Genomic DNA, 19,981 nt, shown 5'->3' with positions numbered 1-19,981 from the left:
CTGAGCTCCCAGAGAAGAGCTCTGCCTCATGCTGCCATCTGGTTCGGACTAGGGTGATGCAAGATCCTAGTCCCATGTTGCTTGTAAGACCCCAGGACCCAGGAGCAGTTCAAGACAGTGAAACTCTGCTCCCACTCTTCTGCACAGGCTCCCCAACCCCTTAGCAACCTGGACTTCCAAGGGAAGAGCTGGCCAGGGGCTGCCATAGTAACACAGGACATCCACCTACCACTGTCCCTCAGGGAGCTCACAGCCTCATAGAACCCAGAGTAGGAAACTACTTGAGGTGATACCCAGATTGTGGCCTTAAGTAACCCCAAATCACATATTGAGAAGGCCTTCCTTCTTCAATTTTATCTCAATCAATCTATTAAGATATCTTCAATACCGGGGCGCCTGGGTGGCTCAGTGGGTTAAAGCCTCTGCCTTAGGCTCAGGTCATGATCCCGGGGTCCTGGGATAGAGCCCCACATTGGGCTCTCTGCTCAGCAGGGAGCCTGCTTCCCCCCACCCCCCGCCCCTGCCTGCCTCTCTGCCTACTTGTGATCTCTGTCTGTCAAATAAATAAATAAAATCTTGGGAAAAAAAAAAAAAGATATCTTCAATACCTCCCCCTACCAACAGTCTTTGGCAGGTAACAGATTCAAGCTAGAATTCACTCAAACTATGGTCACGGTTACCTTCTATTCAGGGCCAATGAGGTTGGTTCTCCATCAACAACAGAGATTTAATTCTAAAATAAATCAATGGGAGTTTAAAAACAAAAAAAGTGCATCTCCTCGAAGAATCTATTAGCCAGTAGGAAAATGGTGCTGACGTACATCATGCCAACAGCTCTCTAGGGCCAAGCAAGAGGAAACACACTGTCTCCAGCTAGTGTCATAGACTCAAAACTATATTGTGGAATCCATGTCCCACCTTTTCCCAAAATGCCCTAGAGATTAGAGTATTTTTCTTTTGGTCCAAGATCAAGCGGCAAAGGACCAGCTTGGGATTAAAAAAATAATTAAGAATTTTGTTATTGTTTTCTATGGGGACTGTTTTCCTCCCTCCTACCCCTCCCCTGGGGAAAAAACAATATAAACAAAACTACTTGGACTCAGTTGATATCGTGTGAGTTGAGCATTGCTTTGCAACTAAGGTCTTAAGATATTTTAACAGACAGTGATAAGAAAACAGTCAAGTCCTTCCACTGAGAGAAAGATGACAGACTTGAGGCCACCAGTCCCAAGGTTAGGGACCTGACTTCCAGCATCAGGACTCACTTGACACCTTTAAATGCCTGAGCACCGTGGTGTCCCTTACCAACCTCTCATCATGAGATTAGAAATATAAATAACATTAAACCACAAATATATACCTAATAGGTATACCAAAATTAGAACTAGTTAATACTTCTGTATTTTATTTCATTTTTTATTTCTGCAATGACCCCTCTCTAGATTTCTTCATGCGTTGGTATCTTATTTATTTGAGAGAGAGAGTGAGAGAGAGAACATGAGCAGGAAGAGGGAGAAACAGACTCCCCTGCTAAGAATGGAGCCCAATGCGGGGCTCAGTCCCAGGACCCCAGGATCATGACCTGAACAAAAGGCAGATGCCCAGCCAACTGAGCCACCCAGATGCCCCTATACTTCTGTATTTTAAATTTATTTATGGCAAAGTTCTGAGTAAAACTGTCAAGATGGACTTCTGTTCTTGCTTTTTTTTTTTTTTTTAAAGATTTTCCTTCTTTCTCTCTCTTTCCTTTCTCTCTCTTTCTTTCTTTGGCAGAGAGAGAGAGAGAGAGAGAGAGCGCTCAAGGAGGGGGAGCAGTAGGCAGAGGAGAAGGAGAAGCAGGCTTCTCAAAGAGCAGGGAGCCTGACGTGGGGCTTGATCTCAGGACCCCGGGATCATGACCTGAGCTGAAGGCAGATGCTTAACTGACTGAGCCACCCGGATGTCCCATGCTCTTGAGTTTTGTTTGATTAGAGGAGATTCTTACACTTTCCTGGTGTCCTGGGCACCTTATTATCCTAAACTCTGCAGGCTAAGGGAGGGAGGGGCAGGGTGGGAGTATGACTTTGTACCACAGCTGCTGCACCCTGGATCAGAATGTAGAATGTTGGTGTGTCACCTGTCAGGGTCACTCTGTGCTGTTAGTCTGACATCAACCTTTTATCCAGCCAGTGAAGACCTTGCCTTTTGTCCTGAGATTAGCTGGATTCTCAGCAAACAATCCTAGTTTACTCCACACACACCCTCTGTATTGGGGACATGGAGAGATCAGGAAACACAGGTGTAGAGTAAGAAATAAAACAGTCAATGGGCGCCTGGGTGGCTCAGTGGGTTAAGCTTCTGCCTTCGGCTGGGGTCATGATCTCAGGGTCCTGGGATCGGGTCCCGCATTGGGCTCTCTGCTCAGCAGGGAGCCTGCTTCCTCCTCTCTCTGCCTACTTGTGATCTCTGTCTGTCAAATAAATAAATAAAATATTAAAAAAAAAAAAAAAGAAAGAAAACAGTTGGGGCGCCTGGGTGGCTCAGTGGGTTAAGCCTCTGCCTTCGGCTCAGGTCATGATATCAGGGTTCAGGGATCGAGGCCTGTGTCGGGCTCTCTGCTCCACAGGGAACCTGCTTCCCCCTCTCTCTCTGCCTGCCTCTCTGCATACTTGTGATCTCTCTCTCCCTCTCTCTCTCTCTCTCTCTCTCTCTCTGGCAAATAAATAAATAAATAAATAAATCTTTAAAAGAATAAAATAAAATAGTCTACCAGTCATTACCATAATACAGAGCTGTGATGAGACACCTCAGAGTGTATGAGAGCAGGGCAGGGCCCTAGCCCATGCCTTGTCCCACCTTGTCATTTCATAAATAAGATTTCAGTGTTACCAGTGGTTCCTGAAAAGGAGGGACTCAGGGTATCTGGCTGGCTCTGCCTGTAGAGCATGTGACTCTTGATCTTGGGGTCATGAGTTCAAGTCCCATGTTGCCTGTGGAGCCTACTTTACTTTTTTTTTTTTTTAAGATTTGTTTAATTGGGACACCTGGGTGGCTCAGTCAGTGAACTGGCTGCCTTCGGCTCAGGTCGTGATCCTGGGGTCCTGGAATCGAGTCCTGCATCGGGCTCCCTGCTCTGTGGAGTGTCTGCTTCTCCTTCACTACTCTCCCTGCTTGTGCTCTCCCCCACCCCCTCTCTCAAATAAATAAATAAAATAAAATAAAAAAATATTTGATTTATTAACTTTAGAGAGACAGAGAGTGTGAGCCGGGAGAGGTGCAGAGGGAAAGGGAGAATCTCAAGCAGACTCCTGAGCCCACATCCCACAACCCCAAGACCATGACCCGAGGAGAAACCAAGAGTCAGATGCCCAACGGACTGAGCACCTAGGTACCTCTTGTGGAGCCTATTTATTAAAAAAAAAAAAAAAAAAAAGAGGGACTAAGTGCATGTATAATTTGATTACAGGCAGGTCCTAGCACACAGGAGGTGCTAAAAAAATCTTCATTGAATCTGAATAGATCTTTGTTGAAGACCTGCTGGAGGAGAGGAGAGGGTGGCACCAGGTCTAGGTTGAGATTCTTAGTCATGGTGGGGCAGGAAGAGAGCTAAGGAGAGCCACTCCCAGGCAGATGGAATGTTTGCCCGTGAATGGTGGCCTGGTGTACAATAGCTTCTATATCAGCTTCTGTATCTAGTGCAGAAGCACTAAGAAGGGTGCTTGGAGGAAGTAATTTTCTGAAAGTCCTACTCTGGCCCTGCTTTGACGTGTCATGACCTGCCCAACTCTGGCCGGGAGAATGTCCCCCATACTGAAGACCCTCCCCTGCTGCCCTCAGGAATGCAGTACCCACGCTCTGGGGTGGGAGGCCATAAAGTTCATGTCTACAGGCCATTTTGGGCAAGTTGCTCTCTATCCCCTCCCTCCTGGGAAGATCAGGTGATGCGGAGACAAGAAGAGTATTGTGGTGCGAACCAGCATTTGGAGTGTCCTTAAATGGATGTGATTCTGCGGCACTCTCTGGGCACATACATGAGCACATGCCTGCCTGCACGTCCCCCACCGGCTTTAAGCAGGAGAAATATAAGGGGGTGTGTGGGTTTTCTCCTCTCCCTGAAGAAATAAGGAAGTTGGATGATTTCTGGTTCATCTTAAGGAGAAATGAAGAAGTGAATTTTCCTGGGTAGGGAATTTTTAGTAACAGAACAAAAACTGGAGTAAGAGGGAATTGTGAGCTCTTAACTGGAAATTCCAGGGATCTCCATGAGCCCAGGAAACTAAACTCTGCCAGGCCTCTAGTGCTGGAGGCAGAGCTGCAGCGACTCGCTCAGTGACTCGGGCAGCAGGTCACTCTTACCTCCGTTTCTCTCTGGGTAACTGCGAACTGCGCCCTTCTCCTCCCTCCGCGGGTGTGCTCCACGTCCTCTGGATCCACGCGGTTCCACAAGCCCCGCAGAAGAATCTGCCCTCCCCTCGCAGTTTCTTAGTTCAGATGGAGTTAGGAGACACGTCTAGGTTCTGGCTGAACCTGATGCTGTCAGCTGTGTCCAGGGATGTGCATGTGCAGGGGTGTCTTGTGGTGGCTACTTAGAGCGGTGGGTACCGCGGCCGGGCTTCCCCACGGGACGAAGGAAACTGCAAGCAGGCCCTCTATGTAAGTATACAGTGAGGACGAGAGTATGGCTTCTCACTTTTAGAATCAAGGAGTAAAAGTGGTTTGCGAGGAAGAATATGGGACGAGGGAATCCCATCCCCCGAGCATCTAGTCCCATTCCCAACCCCATGCCTGTTTCCTTGAGAGCTGCCATGTTGGCACTCTGTGGCCCCGCCCCCACCCAGAGTTGATTGGCCCAGGAGTGGCCATGTGACTCAGCTGGGCCAATCCGATTCTCCTAGGCACCTGCACTGCACCTACTGCCCTTCTTTGGTAGGGACCTCTCTGGGGAAGCCAGGTCCTGCTGCAAAGACTAGGAAGCGGGGCAGAAGGTCCTCAGGGAGAGGATCATGAGGCTGGTGAAGAGAAACTCAGGAAGGGAAGTGGTTTGGATTAGTGACTGATCAAATCCCTGCCTTCAAGTTTCTTCAGGCAGCCTCTCTACCCTTGGGTCACGGACAAACTTTTTAGTAAATTCATCTTTTCTGTTAGTCCAGCGAGAGTGGTTTTCTATCCTCTGCCACTAGAATCCTCATTACAAGTAGCTAATAAAGTGATAATAGTAATAGCTGATATTTATTGAATGCTCATTATAAGGGGTACCAAAGACTCTTCCAAAGGGGGTTTATATACATTGTCTTAAACTCAGCAATTCCATGTGGTATGTATTATGCCCATTTCACGGAAGAAGGAACTCAGGTCACACTGCTCCCTGGCTCAAGGTCACATTAGTGAAACCAGATCTGAGCCCAGGCAGTCTGATTCAGACTCTGGGTCACTATCCTACAGCCTTTTCAGTGGAAGATTGTGGGCGGTAGGGGCTCAGGCTTTCCAAGGCCACCTATCACATGCTTACTCCAGTCCTACACCCACACAGAACAACGCGAGCTGGGGGATTTGGCAGCTGAGGTGAAGTGTTTGCCCTCTGTCCTACCCCCAACACCCCTTAGAGGTAGGGGAAAAGTCTGGAGTCCCTGGTTTCCATGACACTGCACTTTGGGGTGGTAAAGATTAAACCACTGGCTTTCCTTCCTCTGAGTGCTTGGAGCCCTCTGGAACCACCAAGGAGGAGGCTGGAAAGGAGACTGAACTGTCCTGGAGGCGTGGTACATGGTCACTTTCACCTTCCAGGAGCACTTACTTCATGAATGAGCAGTAGCATGTCCTTCCTCTCCCAATCGGAGGCTGTCAGGGGCCATGGTCAGGGGCTAGGAACTGGGTGCTGGCTGCCTGCTCTTGACTTGTTCTCCAAGACTGTTTCATTATCTATAGAAGGGGATCATTCATAATAACTTCTAACCAGAGTCAAAAATGAGATAATGCATCCAGAGGGTTTAAAAACCCAAGAGGGATTGGGAAAATATTTATGTTATTACATGAGGAAAGCAGGGACCCTTAGTGTGTATCCTATGATCCCATTCTTTTTTTTTTTTTTAAGATTTTATTTATTCATTTAAGAGAGAGTGAGACAGAGAGAGCACAAGCAGAGGGAGTGGGAGAAGCAGACTCCCTGCTGAGCTGTAACCCTGATGAGGAGCTCGATCCCAGGACCTGGAGATCATGACCTGAGCCGGAGGCAGATGCTTAACCATCTGGGCCACCTAGGTGCTCCCTACAATCCCATTCTTTTAGAGTTTTTGTTTTGTTTTAAATCTGGAAAGATAAGTACCAAGGTGTTAAATGGAATATTTCTGTGTGATAAGATTACAAGTATTTTGATTTATTTTCTTCCTTTTGCATTTAAACTTTCTAGCATGGGGTTGCCTGGGTGTCTCAGTCGGTTGGGTGTCTCCCTTTGGCTCTGGTCATGACCCTGTGTCCTGGGATTGTCCCCCCTCCTCACAGCGCTGAGCTCCATGCTCAGTGGGGAGCCTGCTCTCCCTCTGCCTGCCGCTCCCCATGCTTGTGCTCTCTTGCCTTCTCTGTCAAATGAATAAATTTAAAAAAAAGCATAAAATAAACTTTCTAGCATCAACATAAATGGTTTATATATTTTAAAACAGATCATACTTTACACGAATAAAATACATTTATTACTTACTTCTAAATGCTTTGGCAAGTATAAAGTCCTCCATATCCTCCATACATGTGAGCGTGTGAGTACTTGCCTAAGTCCTAAAGCCCCTGGGTGCAGCATATTTGTGAGTTGCCTCACCAGCACTCACTCCCCTCTTCTTTCTGAGCAGATTGGGTGAACCAAATCCCATCCCACCTCCACCGTGGGCCTGGATCGGCTTGAATCCATCATTGTGGTGATTGTGTTAGGAAGCCCATGATAGAGGGTGGTCAATCCTAAAACTTGTGTCTCTTTGGGGAAATAGATCTCCACTCTTTTTGGATATAGTAAAGGTGACTTCTGTAAATTGGTAACATTGACCTGGGTAAGAATGGGACCAGGTCAAGAAGGAGGGAGAGGAGCTAATGGAGAAATGGAAAAAGAGAGAAAAATCAGGTCCTGATTATATCACTGGGCCACTGAGAAAACTTCTCTCCTGAAGGCACACTTTTTCATTCCGTGTGCCAGTGAATTCCCTATTTTCAAAACCAGTCTGAGAAGCTGGATTTTCTGTCAGTTACAACTTCCTAGTCAATAAAAAAAAAACTGGGACAATAGACCCCAGAGCTTGTGAGGCTGAGGAGGTAGGGGGAGCACAGGGGGCCCCCAGACTCCTGGTTGAGAAGTTGGCATTTCTTAAATAGCTGGTGGTAAAGGAATCTGTTGAATCTTAGAATTCAATCAAGGTGCCTATAAGGCTGCTCTGTAAGGAGACTCGTGGGAAAATTTCAAGATTTTAGAAGGGTCTTTCCTTTTTTGCAGTTATTAGTGAATTCCTGCAGGAGAGACGATTCCTGGGAAATAGGCCTGTTTGAAAGGAGGGAAGGAAGTGTGAGGGTTTTGCTAAAAGGAGCCTCCCCTTTTAAAGATTTTATTTATTTATTAGAGAGAGACAGAGCACAAGCAGGAAGAGTGACAGGCAGGGGGAGAGGGAGAAGCAGGCCCCTCGCTGAGCAGGGAGCCCCATGCGGGGCTCGATCCTAGGACTCTGGGATCATGACCTGAGCCAAAGGCAAACACTTAACTGAGCCACCCAAGCGCCCCAAGAGAAGCCCTTTCTACCTGAGGTCTGCAATCCAAGTTGACGGTGAGTCCAGAATTCTTGTAAAAAAGGGGAATTTTCATGGCGCCTGGGTGGCTCAGTGGGTTAAAGCCTCTGCCTTCGGCTCAGGTCATGCTCCCAGGGTCCTGGGATCGAGCCCCACCTGGGGCTCTCTGCTCGGCGGGGAGCCTGCTTCCTCCTCTCTCTCTGCCTGCCTCTCTGCCTACTTGTGATCTCTGTCTGTCAAATGAATAAATAAAATCTTAAAAAAAAATCTTTAAAAAAGGGGAATTTTCTATGTCAAGCTGTGTTTAGTGTAAGCACACTCCAGGAAGTGAGAGCCTTGGCAGAAGATAAAACGGAACACCCCTCAGGTCCCTCGCCAGCATATCCTGTCAGGCATTCTTTGTTGGACAAAGACGCCCAACTCCTACTCTTTTGCTTCTGCTGGGATGCAGCCTTGGGACAAGAAGCCAATCAGTGGTACCTCTCCACACTTGCCATGGCTTTGAGATGTCAAGGTGAAGGCCATCCATGAAACCAACAGCAGGGGGATGCACTGAGACCAAGACCAGTTGTCAGGAGATAGGCCATGTTCTGGACACAAAGATGTGGCAGTCTCTGGCTTCGGTTTCTGGTCCATGTATTTGACTAAAAGAAAATAGACTGGACACCTACTAAGCCTTTAAGAATAGAATGTAAGATTGCTTTCTCATAATCCTCCATCTACCAATGTCGACCACGCTTTGTCCACGCCCTAAAGCATCCTCAGGTCCCTAACTGCATCAGACAGGAAGTGAGAGGCCAAAACAGTGCAGCCTCCAGGGGGAACATCTCCAAAATCCATCTCAGATGTGTCCATGGAAGACAGGGAGATGGACAGATCGGCCGATGCACAGGCAGGAGGACAGACGAATCTTCAAGGAAGATTCTGTCAAAGATGATGAAAACTCCATGTGTTGGGGTGGTTTGGAGAATCTTTCCCTTATCCTGGGGATAGCCAGCTTTTCTCCTACTTATTATGGATGGCTTCACTCTTGCTTCCATTCTGAAAATGCCACGGGACTGCTAAGACCCGGCCTGCCTGAATCTTCTCTGGCCCCTGGAATCCAGCCCCTAGGAGATGGCCTTGACCCTTCCTTTTGGCCTACAGCCTTCTCCAGGGCTGAGAATAGGAAGCAACATGCTCCCGTTCAGAGCTGGGACCTCAGAGCTCAGAGCCTGCTCACAAGTCCTTTTAGAAATAAAGGACAAAATAGGGACATTGTTCCCGGACAATGGGGTTTCTCACAAGCGGACTTCCCCTTTTGTGAGGAGAGCTCCCTTTAAGAGCAGCTGGGACTTGCCAGTTCTTAGGGCACTGAGCTGCAAGCTGATGGCTGGGAGGGACCTGGAACTGGGGATGGAGCTGTTCATGTGAAGGGACACCTTGGGTTAGTACGGCCTGAAAGACTGGACTAAGAGAAGACTGGGCGGGAGCAAGGGCCAGGCTCCAGATGGGATGAAGTCAGGGGCTAGGGCGGGATTAGGGAGTAAACCTAGGACTGGGGTGGAACCCAGGGCAGGTATGAGGCTTGGACTGGAGAATGGGTTCTGGGAGGGCATGTCATAGCTCAAAACAGCTCAAAAGCCTAGACATCAGACATAGGCGGGGCATCAGACATAGACGGCTCAGGTTCTCTTCTGATTGTCTGGGGGACCTCCAGTTGGCTTTCTCTCACCTTTTATCTTTGCTCTGGTGTCATCTTCATGCCCTTGAACATCTTATTTACTGCCACGACCTGCTCCACTTGGCACTCTTGCTCCTCCTCATAGTTCTTTTTTTTTTTTTTTAAGATTTCATTTATTTATTTGACAGAGATCACAAGTAGGCAGAGAGGCAGGCAGAGAGAGAGGGGGAAGCAGGCTCCCCGAGGAGCAGACAGCCTGATGCGGGGCTTGATCCCAGGACTCTGGGACCATGACCTGAGCTGAAGGCAGAGGCTTTAACCCACTGAGCCACCCAGACACCCCGCTTCTCGTAGTTCTTTATCCATTCTCTTACCATATTTTTTTCCCAAAGATTTTATTTATTTATTTGACAGAGAGAGAGAGACAGTGAGAGAGGGAACACAAGCAGGGGGAGTGGGAGAGGAAGAAGCAGGTTCCACTCTGAGCAGGGAGTCTGACATGGGGGTCGATCCCAGAACCCTGGGATCATGACCTGAGCCAAAGTCAGCCACTTAACCGACTGAGCCACCCAGACACCCCTCCCTTACCATCTTCTAATGTACTCTATAATACGTATTTATAACACTTATTATTTATTATGTCCTCCCTAACTAGAATGTCAGCTCCATGAGGACAGAAATCTTTTATTCACTTGTGTCCACGGTTCCTAGAACAGTGCCTGGCACAGACAGGGATCTAATAAATGCTGGTTGAATGAACCTAGTTGTTAAGTTTCTCTGATCTGAGAGCTTCCTCCTTTGAAAAGTGAGGGGAGAGAGTCACGATGCAGCCTGCGAGCTGCGGAGAGGAACAAGTGAGATCACGTCTCCCACCGGGCTGGTGGGCACTTCCACCAATGACAGCTTGTATATGCCTCTGTTTCCTCATCTGTAAAGTGGGGAAGTCCTGCTTTATAGGGCTGTTGTGAGAAGTAGCAGTAGATGGATTAATAGGTACAAAGAACTTAGACCAGGGCCTGTTATGAAGTCAGGGTTCAGTAATGTTGGGCATCATGTTGGTTTAATGAAAGTGCCTTGTCCTCAGTCTTCCCAGTTCATTATCGTATAGAGTTGAAGATGGGGCTGGAGGAGGCACTGAGAGGCAAGTGGCTGAAACTTTGGTCATACCTGCCCTTGAGATAAAATGATCCTTTGAATATAATGGTCTAAACAGGCAAACGTTTCCGGACACCATCCCCTTTAAATATCCTCCCAGACTTCAGCCAGTGTTTCCCCAGCCCTGGGTCAGGACCAACTCCCCACTGCCCCCCCGCCCAGAGTTTCTTCTCCTCTCTCTGTTTTTTCTCCTTCCTCCCTCTCCACCCAGGGCCTGACCCTTGTGTGCCCTCCATCCTAGCATTTCCCACTGCAGGAGGCTCCCCGGGGGCAGTGGAAATGAGAATTAAAATTCTGGGCCTTCTGGCCTTCTCACTTCAAACTTGGCTTTTTTTTTTTTTTTTAAGATTTTATTTGTTTATTTATTTGACAGAAAGATGGATTGAGAGTACAAGCAGGAGAGGGAGAGGGAGAAGCAGGCTCCCCTCAATGCAGGGATTAATCCCAGGACCCCAGGATCATGACTTGAGCTGAAGGTAGAGGTTTAACCGACTGACTGAGCCACCCAGGTTAACCTCTGAAACTTGGCTTCTAATGCCTGGAAAACTTAAGGCCTTGCTAAAAGCAGCCGGATAAGCTGTTGTGGGTGAAAAACATCCAGAACAGAGCCCAGATTCTTGGAGGAGCTCTGTCATTGCTTACAAATGCCAAGGAAGGGTTTAGAGATATGAGGAGGCTTGAGATGGCGTCATCATCAGTGAGCCAGGGGCAAACCCTCTGGCATGGAAGGTCTGCCTGTCGCAGCCTGGGCAGAGTCTGGGAGGCTGAGCCAGCAGGAAGTTGGGGGAAGCCCATCCCACCTTATCATGAGCCCCTAGCACCTGCCCCTGACTTCTGATCTCCCCAAAGCTAGGGGGATAGCTCTTCTGGATGTACCACATGGCCAGCATTGGGGCCTCTGTGTCTGGGTGATTTTCCCCAGGGTACCATTCCACCTTGGGAGTCCATCGATGAGTTATCAACAAGAGGAACCACTGCCTGGGCAGCCCTGCCACCTTCCTCCCCTACCTCTCCTATCCTGCTCCTGGGCTTTGTCCCACAAGGAAAATTCACCTGAGGTGGGGGCAGGGAATACCCAGCAGCCGTCACTGTCCCTGCTCCCTGGGTACCTCCCCTCCTGGTGCTATCAGCCTAACAGGAAGGAAGCCTGGATAGGAAACTAGGAACCCTACCTCCAACTCTGCCCTAGCTTTCTGGGGGAGCTGAGAAGGTCACTCTCCCTGCCTAGGTTCAGATGTCCCCTGGCTGGTTGGACTGACAATCTCTAAATCCAGCCGCGATTCCAGGACCACTGGGCTGGTAGTAAGCAATTCATTCCATTAAGGTTTCTCTACAACTGTACATACCTTATCTCTGGGCTCTGTTTCTTTGTTGGAAAAATAAGCAAACTGGACTGTTTGACTTCCAAGCTCTCTTTGCTCTAAGAACTATGATCTAATGATCCCCATGACAGTTTTCATTTTTTTAGATTTATTCATTTTAGAGTGAGCGAGAGAGAGTAAAAGAGAGAGACAGAGCACAAGCAAGGGGAGAGGCAGAAGAAGAGGGAGAGAACCTCAAAGAGACTCCGCGCTGAGCGTGGAGCCTGATGTGGGGCTGGATCTCGGGACCCTGAGATCATGATTTGAGCAGAAATCAAGAGTTGGACACTCAACCGACTGAGCCCCCCAGGCGCCCCTTGACAACGGTTTCATACAGTGGACAGGACAGGTACTGATAATCCCCACAAAAAATGAGGAAACTGAAGGCCAAAGAGGTAAATTACCCGAAGGTCAGGATCAAAGCTGGGGCTTTTTCTACTTTTTTCTACTCATTCATTTATTCCATATTTGTTAAGAACATGCTATGCTATGAGGGGCACCTGGGTGGCTCAGTCAGTTAAGCGTCTTCCTTCAGCTCAGGTCATGATCCCAGGGACCTGGGATGGAGCCCCACATCGCGCTATCTACTCAGCCAGAGCCTACTTCTCCCTTTCCCTGCTGCTCCCCATGCTTGTACTCTCTCTCTGTCAAATAAATAAAATCAAACAAAAACAAAAACAAACCCACGCTATGAGCCACCTGCTTTTAGTAAGGCCTTAAGTTTACCAGGCATTAGAAGCCAAGTTTCAGAGGTACCTGGGTGGCTCAGCCAGTCAGTTAAACCTCTACCTTCAGCTCAAGTCATGATCGTGGGGTCCTGGGATTAAGCCCTGCATTGCGGGGAACCTGTTTCTCTCTCTCCCTCTCCTGCTCCCCCTGCTTGTACTCTCAATCCGTCTCTCTGTCAAATAAATCAATAAATAAAATCTTAAAAAAAAAAAAAAGCCAAGTTTGTATTTCCTAAACTTCATTCATTTGCCACCTCCATGATTTTTGCCATAATCTAACCCATTAAATACATAAATAAATAATATTTACTCAATGTTTTGATTAACTTTTTAAAAAAACATAAACTTAGGTCAAAAAGGGAACTTTGCATCATTCCTGTAAATAAAGAAATAGTATCAATTGCTAAAAACACAGAAAGAAAAACAAATACAAAGACATTCTTGATATCTGGTGCCAGGCCCCAGTTCTGGCTCCAATCTTATGGTAAGTTCATATGCTCTTTCTGGGTCTCTGTTTTCTCTTCTGTAAAATGGGATTGTTGGGAGATATTATATGCGAGATGCCTGGCTCTGAGCTGCCATGGAGCGGGTAAGAGACTTCTGGGCTGGTATTGATTCTGCTGCTGCTGACATGGTTTCCTCTCTGCTCTGGACTTGATCCCCTCCTCACCTACAGGAAAAAGTGGCTGCAGGAAGATTGGGGCTTAGATACTGAGGATGGCAGGGATCTGGGGGACCCAAGATCACGGCCTTCGAGTCTCTGGCATAAATTGCTCCGGTAGGCCCTAAGTGTCACTGAGAATACCCTTGGCTTGGTGGCAGTGAGTTCTTTGTCACTGGAGGCTTTCAAACAGAGCTTGGGGGCTTGGCAGAAGATTGTCAGAATTACACTCAGTCTGGTTCTCAGGGAAAGGGAGCAAATCCTTCCTCCCCCTGCCCATGGGGTACTGGTCCCTGGGGAGCAGGGATGGAGCCCATAGCATTCAGCATCTGCTGCTGTCCACGCCCCCTCACATTTATCTAGAATTTTAGAGTTTCCTGTGTACTTTTCAACTACTGTCTCATATGACCCTCCCAGCACGTGGTGAGGGAAGCTGGGGGGAGACAGGGTCTGCCTGCTAAGCAGCAGGCGGATACATAGTGGGGGGGGGGGGGCAAGTGACTTGTCCAAGGTCAAGAGGGTGGAGTCTTGAACCCGGGCTGTCTGACTCCAGTGCCTGGGAAGTGTGGCTTCCTCCTCTGTCACCCAGGAGGCTTGTGGCTGGGACTCTGCTTGGGACAAGTCAGCATGAACCCTGACTGGCCCCTTCCTTGTCAGGAGAAAAGAGGTAACAGCCCCTGTCCAGCGGAGGCTCCCCTCACGGAAGTCACCGCTCCTAGGCCATCCTCTGCTTCCTTTGATCCTAGCCAAGGAGACAGTCCAAGGACAGGGAAGAGAGCTACCAGGGAAGAGTGCTGTGAGAGGAGAGAGAGGGCAGGGAGAATCAGACACACAGGTGGGCAGTGACAGGATAAAGATGGGATAGAGATATGCGGAGATCCGGGGAAAACCCGGTAGACAGACACAGACACAGAGAGAGGGGCAGGAGGAAGACCACAGAGAGACACAGAACGAAGTTGCAGCCAAAGATAAAGACGACTGGGATACACGCGCAGAGAGCGGAATCCGCCCGACCTCGCAGAGAGGAAGGGACAGAGGGTCCCCGCGGGAAGCCAGGAGGTGGAGAGGGCCCGGGAGCGCAGGGGGACCGGGAAAGCGCAGGCCGATGCCTCCCACCTCCCCCGCCCCGCCGTCCCTCCCGGAGCAGCCGGGCGTGGGGGGCGGGGGAGTGGGCAGCTTCCCGGCAGGGGGCGCCCTGGCCGCTTGGCCCGGTCGGCCGGCAGAGCTCCGGCGGAGGCGGGGCGGGAGCGGTGGCGGGGAGGGGGAGGGCCGGGGCCCGGGCGGGGGACTGGGCAGGCGGCGGGGGCGGGGGCGGGTTGCCCCCGCTCCTCGCCGGGCCCCTCGGCCGCCTTTATAAGCCCGCGGGGGAGGTGGCCCCGGCAGCGTCGCGCTCCCGCCACTCCGCGCCTTCGGTCCCAGCGCACCGACCCCACGTCGCTTGTGCCAGGACAGACCCTCGCCCACGTAGTCCGTTCAGGTAAGACTCTGTGCTGCCCTCCGGCTCCCCGGGACCCCCGGGGAACGTGGTCGATCCCGGCCCCTCCTACATCCTCCGCTCGTCGGCGGGTGGCGGCGAGGATGGATATAAATGTCTGGGCGCGGACCTCCGCGCCTCTACACCACCCAGGGCAGCCCATTCGGGACCCTCAGGCACCTGTTCTGTTCCGGTTTTCGCGCGCATCCGGGGCTCCCGGCAGCGTGCTGGGCTGGGCTGGAGGTTGGACGTGGCCCCCGCGGGGACCGCGAGCTAAGGGGACCGTGCTCGGGACCGCTGCTGTAGTCCTGGGATTACCTGCCTCCCGGGTCTCTGCCCGGGACTTAGACCTTTCATCTACGCCCCTCTCCCTGGCGTCCCGTGACTGAGCAGCCCCAAGGATACCCCCTTGGTGGGAGATCAAGAGACTCAGGCTGCCAACCCCAGCACCCAACCTGGTGCCCTGCCATGCCTCCCACCTGGGAGCCTCTAGATCAAGCCACTGCCGCTTGGGGAGGAGGCCAGTGCGTCCAGGTGGGGTCCAAAGTAGTTTGGGCCAGAGCCCGGATGAATAGAGCGAGGGAGGCGCTGAGGGTCCCAGAGCCGCATGATGGGGGGTTGGAGAAGAGGGGATCTCTGGCGAGTGGATGTTTATCTGGGAGTTGGGGTGGGCACAGCGGCTGTGGGGGCAAAGCTCTGGAGCCGATGATTCACCTATGGCAGTGCTCAGGTGAGTGGGTCGCCCAGAGTTGTTTCCCATGTCCACTTTAAATAAAAAACAGTTCAATGCCTGGTCACAATGTTGGGAGTGGAAGCTGAGAAAAAGCCCCATCGTTGTCCCTTCTGACCCTTTTCCAACACATAATGGGGTAGGGGCCTTTACAAAGGCCTCTGGCTGGAGGAGAAAAAATGCTGGAGATCAAAAGAGGGGGCCATTCTCAGGCCAGAAAGAGCTTTGGACCCTGGGGAAGACTGCGGGGTGGGGGGGGTAGGCTTCCCAGGGAGGCGAGGGTTGTTTCCCACACTAAAGCTGTTCATTGAGTGCCTGCTGCGTGCCAGGCCTGCTCCAGCACTTCACACGCATCATCTGGTTTACAGATGGGGAAACTGAGGCTTATAGACATTAAGGAAGTGATGAGACTAGGATTCTAACCCAGACTCTAGCCCACACAACCTTAGCTTCCCGATTCCACTCTACCACCTAAGAGACGAAAGAGCAGAGCCTTAGTTCCAGGCTCCATTCCTGCCCACCCTCCAAACCTGCTTTCTCTTCAGTCCTCCCCACCTGTCCATCTGGGCCCTCTGTCTCTTTTTTTCTTCCTGAACTTCATGCCTCTGAATTCACTAAGCAGAAAACAGCTCCCCAACTTCCCCACCTCTGGAGTGAGATCAGCGTGAGTGTCCCTGTCTGAGGCACCACTTGTAAATCGGGAGCGTGCCTCGTGTGTAAGACTCTTGTGAGGAATAAAACTGAACTGAGGCCAGAAACAAAATACTATCTTTATTCAGGAAATATGAAGTTTTGTGCCAAGCCCTGTTCTTGGTGCTGGCTAAGGAGCAGTGAAGAGAACACAGCAATATCGGGACATTTGCATAGAATTGGAATCAAGAAATTCACAAGGGAGGAGATTAAAATGCAGTAACACGTGTAAGATTGGTTGCCTAACATTTTGTTCTCACTCAAAGATCAGGCACCCTAGCTGTGTGACCAGAGATGGTTCTGTCCCCTATTATGCTTCGGTGTTTTCCTTTAAGCTGAGGCCATCAGTAAACTACCTACCCGTGGTGAGTTCTGGATATGACTAATGCGTGCAAGGTGTTGAGCTGGTGTCTGTGCTTAAGAAAATATTGGCTCCAGTGAGCTCTAATCTCAGCAAAAAATGCAACCCTAACCCTGGGTGTATGGTTATGTCACTGCCCCTGACGCCTGGTCACCCACCTTCACCCGGGCTCTACCCAATCTTTGATGAGCTGGTGCCGTTGCCCATACTCAGAAGCTACCTCCTATCATCCGAGACACAGCCTAGGTCAGGAGCCCGGAGTTCTGTGCTGGGCACAGGTCCGGGCTTTTACCTCTGCAGGACCTCCTGCCCTCTGTCTCACTGTGTCCCGGCTTGGAAATGGAGTGAAATGGAACTCAGCCCCTGCCTGTCCCACTGGACATTACCTATCCGACCCTGCAAGCTAGATGCTGTCCTCGCCTTACATTTCCTTAGAGGGGAGGGATTTGCCCAAGGACACTCAAATGCTACCGGGCGGAGCTGGGATTGAGGGCCCAAGTGGTGAGAATTCCAAGTCTGGTGATCTCTGTGTTGTACCCACCTCCGGGGATGAGGGTGTCTAAATCCAGGAGCAGGATCCAGCAACACAGCCCAGAGACCTTGAAATAGGCCCAACTGAAGTTATCGATACAAACCCCAGAACTCGAAGAGAGCGTTGCGGGGAGAGTGAGCAAGCTGGGCTGAGAACCAGCACTCGGAAATCTGCGCAGGGACTCAGGAATGCTGACTCAGCTGTCCCAGGGCAACGTAGTCTCGGGCAGGCTGGAGCTAGGCTGGGCCGTATGGCTTCATTTTTTTCCCATCCCTTCTAGAGGTATCCTGACTTAAGGGGGCAGGGAGCAGTAGCTTGCTGTGGGGAGGAGATTGGAGGTTCATTCCCAGCATTCCTATGTGACCCTGAACAAATTACTTTCTCTCTCTGAGCCTCAGAAGAAGAAATCATCTGTAATGTGGGTTAATAAGAGACCAGCAAGATCATAAATGGTTTTCCAACACTGGGATGAACCAGTGTTGGTGGTTGAGAAGTTCTGTGTTCCCAGGGTATTTTCCTTCACCACTAGCAGGTGGTCCATAGGGCACGGGAGAGGCCCTGTTTAGGTGAAAGGCCCGGACACCAGGGGAAACCCTGGCTTCTGGGTCAACATCTTGGGTTCCAGTCCTCGCTGTGTGACCTCAGGCAAATCACTTGGCCTCTCTTGAGTGCTGGGTTCACAGTCAGCCCTTAGCAACTTTGGTAGAATGTTCAGGGTCCAAAGAACATTCACAAACAGTCTCTATGTTTTCCACCTCCCCATACCACCCCCCAACAGTTCATGATTGCTCCCAGAAAAAATTCATGCTTAAAGTTTTCCATGCTGAAATTCTCAACCTCACTGTGGCATGAAATCAATTGTTTGCATTTAATTTGACTTCTCAAATTAAGGGGTAAAATTTGAGATGAGGGTAGGGGGTTGGGGGAGGAGATGAGGAAAATGAAGTTAAACCAGATGTGTTTTTGTTTAACTGTCGGATGGTGGTTAAAGTGCCTGAGTATTACCGTGGTTCTTTCTGGATTCCAGTAACCAGGAGTCAGGTTTCACTAAAAATTGTAGTGTGCCTTCCCAGTGAATGTGGGCTTGCCTTCCCCATTATTATTATTATTATTATTATTATTCTATATTCATCTGTGGCCACAAAATACTGAGCAGTGAGAATACCTCACAGATGCCTGGGATTTCAGAGCTGGAAGATGTTTAGCAGCTGGCTTGGTCATCTAGCTGCTTTGCAGATCAGGAAGATGGAGGCCCAGAGAGGGGAAGGAGTTGGCCCAGAGAGGGGAAGGAGTTTACCCAGGGTCACCCAGCTGCTTAGAGGGGAGCTGTACTGGGAATTCAGTCTTTCGGCTCTAAGGTCCACGACTTCCTTAAAAGTAACCAGTGTTGGGACGCCTGGGTGGCTCAGTCAGTTAAGCTGCTGCCTTTGGCTCAGGTTATGATGCCAGGGTCCTGGGATCGAGTCCCGCATTGGGCTCCTTGCTCAGCAGGGAGCCTGCTTCTCTCTCTGCCTCTGCCTGCCTCTCTGCCTGCTTGTGCACTCTCTATCTCTCTGACAAATAAATAAATAAATAAAATCTTTAAAAAAAAAATAAAAGTAACCAGTGTTTTGGATTTGGTCAGTCTCGTGTCCGTATCCACTGTGTCCACAGTGTATCTAGTTTTTTAAAAGAAAGCTGTTCAGGGAGGATGCAGATGGTGTGGATCGGTAGGAAAAGGATCTTCAACTCATTTGAGAGCAGGGTTTGAGTCCTGAGGGGTTGATACACTAGTGGTAGGACCTTGGGCAGGTCCCCTCTCTGAGCCTCCGTGTCCTTGTTGGTAAGCCCAAATGCCTGACATCCGCAAGACTAGGAATGTCTCTAATTCAGTGAATTGGCTTTCCCATATTTATGGCCCAGGTCATGGCAGGCCTAGACAGGCCTAGGGCGCAGACTGCCCTCCAAACAGGGCAGGGGACAGCTGTGGCCGATTGTTGGCTTTTGCAGTGATTTAAAGACCTTGATTTAGTTGTTGCTGTTACTCAGCCAAGTGATTTCATTCTACTTTTCTTGAAAGACCAGGGGATGTGGCCACACTGCGCTGCATCCCAGCTGTGTCGCCATGGGTGGAGCTGAGTAACAGCCCCTCTGTCCACTTGATGACAGTCCCCACGGCTCCCTTCTCCCCCACGCCCACTTTCCTCATGGACATGACCTCCCTGCCTTCTGAATTTGCAGTTTCTGGGTGAGGTGCTTTGAGGCTTTGGAAGGAGGTCTCAAATCTCATCTGAATGAGGGCATGGGGCTTGGGCTGGCCCTCAGGGAGCTCAGGGTAGGAGTGTGGGACACGTGGATAGCAGTCCCTCCTTCTGTGGAAGGAGCTTTCTTCTTGCTCTGGTGGTCCCTGGGAAGAGTCTAAGGGCTCTAGAGGTCTAGGGGTGATGGCAACAGCCTGTCAGGACTTAGATAGCTGGCCCGGGGCCTACCCACTTGGGGACAGGCAGCCCTTGGTCCTTCAGGGTACAGATGACACGCTCCTTCAGGGAAGGGACTCCCTGGACTAGTACCCGTTCACCTAAATGCTCCCAACTGCCCTGCGTGCTGGTGTCACTCATCTCCGAGACAGGAAACACTGTCTTGCACTCTGAACTCAGGGGTCTGTTGGGCCACCTTTGCTGAGTGCCAAGGCCTAGCCATGACAGGCAGGCATCATGGTGGCAACACAGACCTCCAAGTCACTGTGACTGAGCTTAAGTAAGGGCAGTGTGGCAGGCCATGAAGCCTTATGGTCAAATACAGGGGGTCTGAAAGCAGCTGCCTGGATGGAAGATTCTAGAAGGTCACCACAACTGTTCTGGGGGTACAAGATGAACAAGGAGGTCAGTTACCCCACCTGACAACCTGATA

General features: G+C 50.2%; 1 protein-coding gene across 1 annotated transcript in view; it reads left to right on the top strand.

The window, feature by feature from the left end:
* The first annotated feature begins 14,709 nt into the window (after positions 1-14,709).
* The window catches only part of LOC111154696 (alkaline phosphatase, liver/bone/kidney), a 56,544-nt gene continuing 51,272 nt past the window's right edge, over positions 14,710-19,981 (top strand). The window contains exon 1 of the mRNA XM_022514539.1: positions 14,710-14,782. The gene's annotated coding sequence lies outside the window, so the exon portion shown is untranslated. The remainder of the gene's footprint in view (positions 14,783-19,981) is intronic.

Source organism: Enhydra lutris, unplaced genomic scaffold, assembly GCF_002288905.1.
Source record: "Enhydra lutris kenyoni isolate GAN:26980312 unplaced genomic scaffold, ASM228890v2 scaffoldscaffold38, whole genome shotgun sequence".
Lineage (NCBI taxonomy): Eukaryota > Metazoa > Chordata > Mammalia > Carnivora > Mustelidae > Enhydra > Enhydra lutris.
The sequence above is the reverse complement of the archived record's forward strand: the minus strand, read 5'-3'. Positions and strand labels throughout refer to the sequence as shown.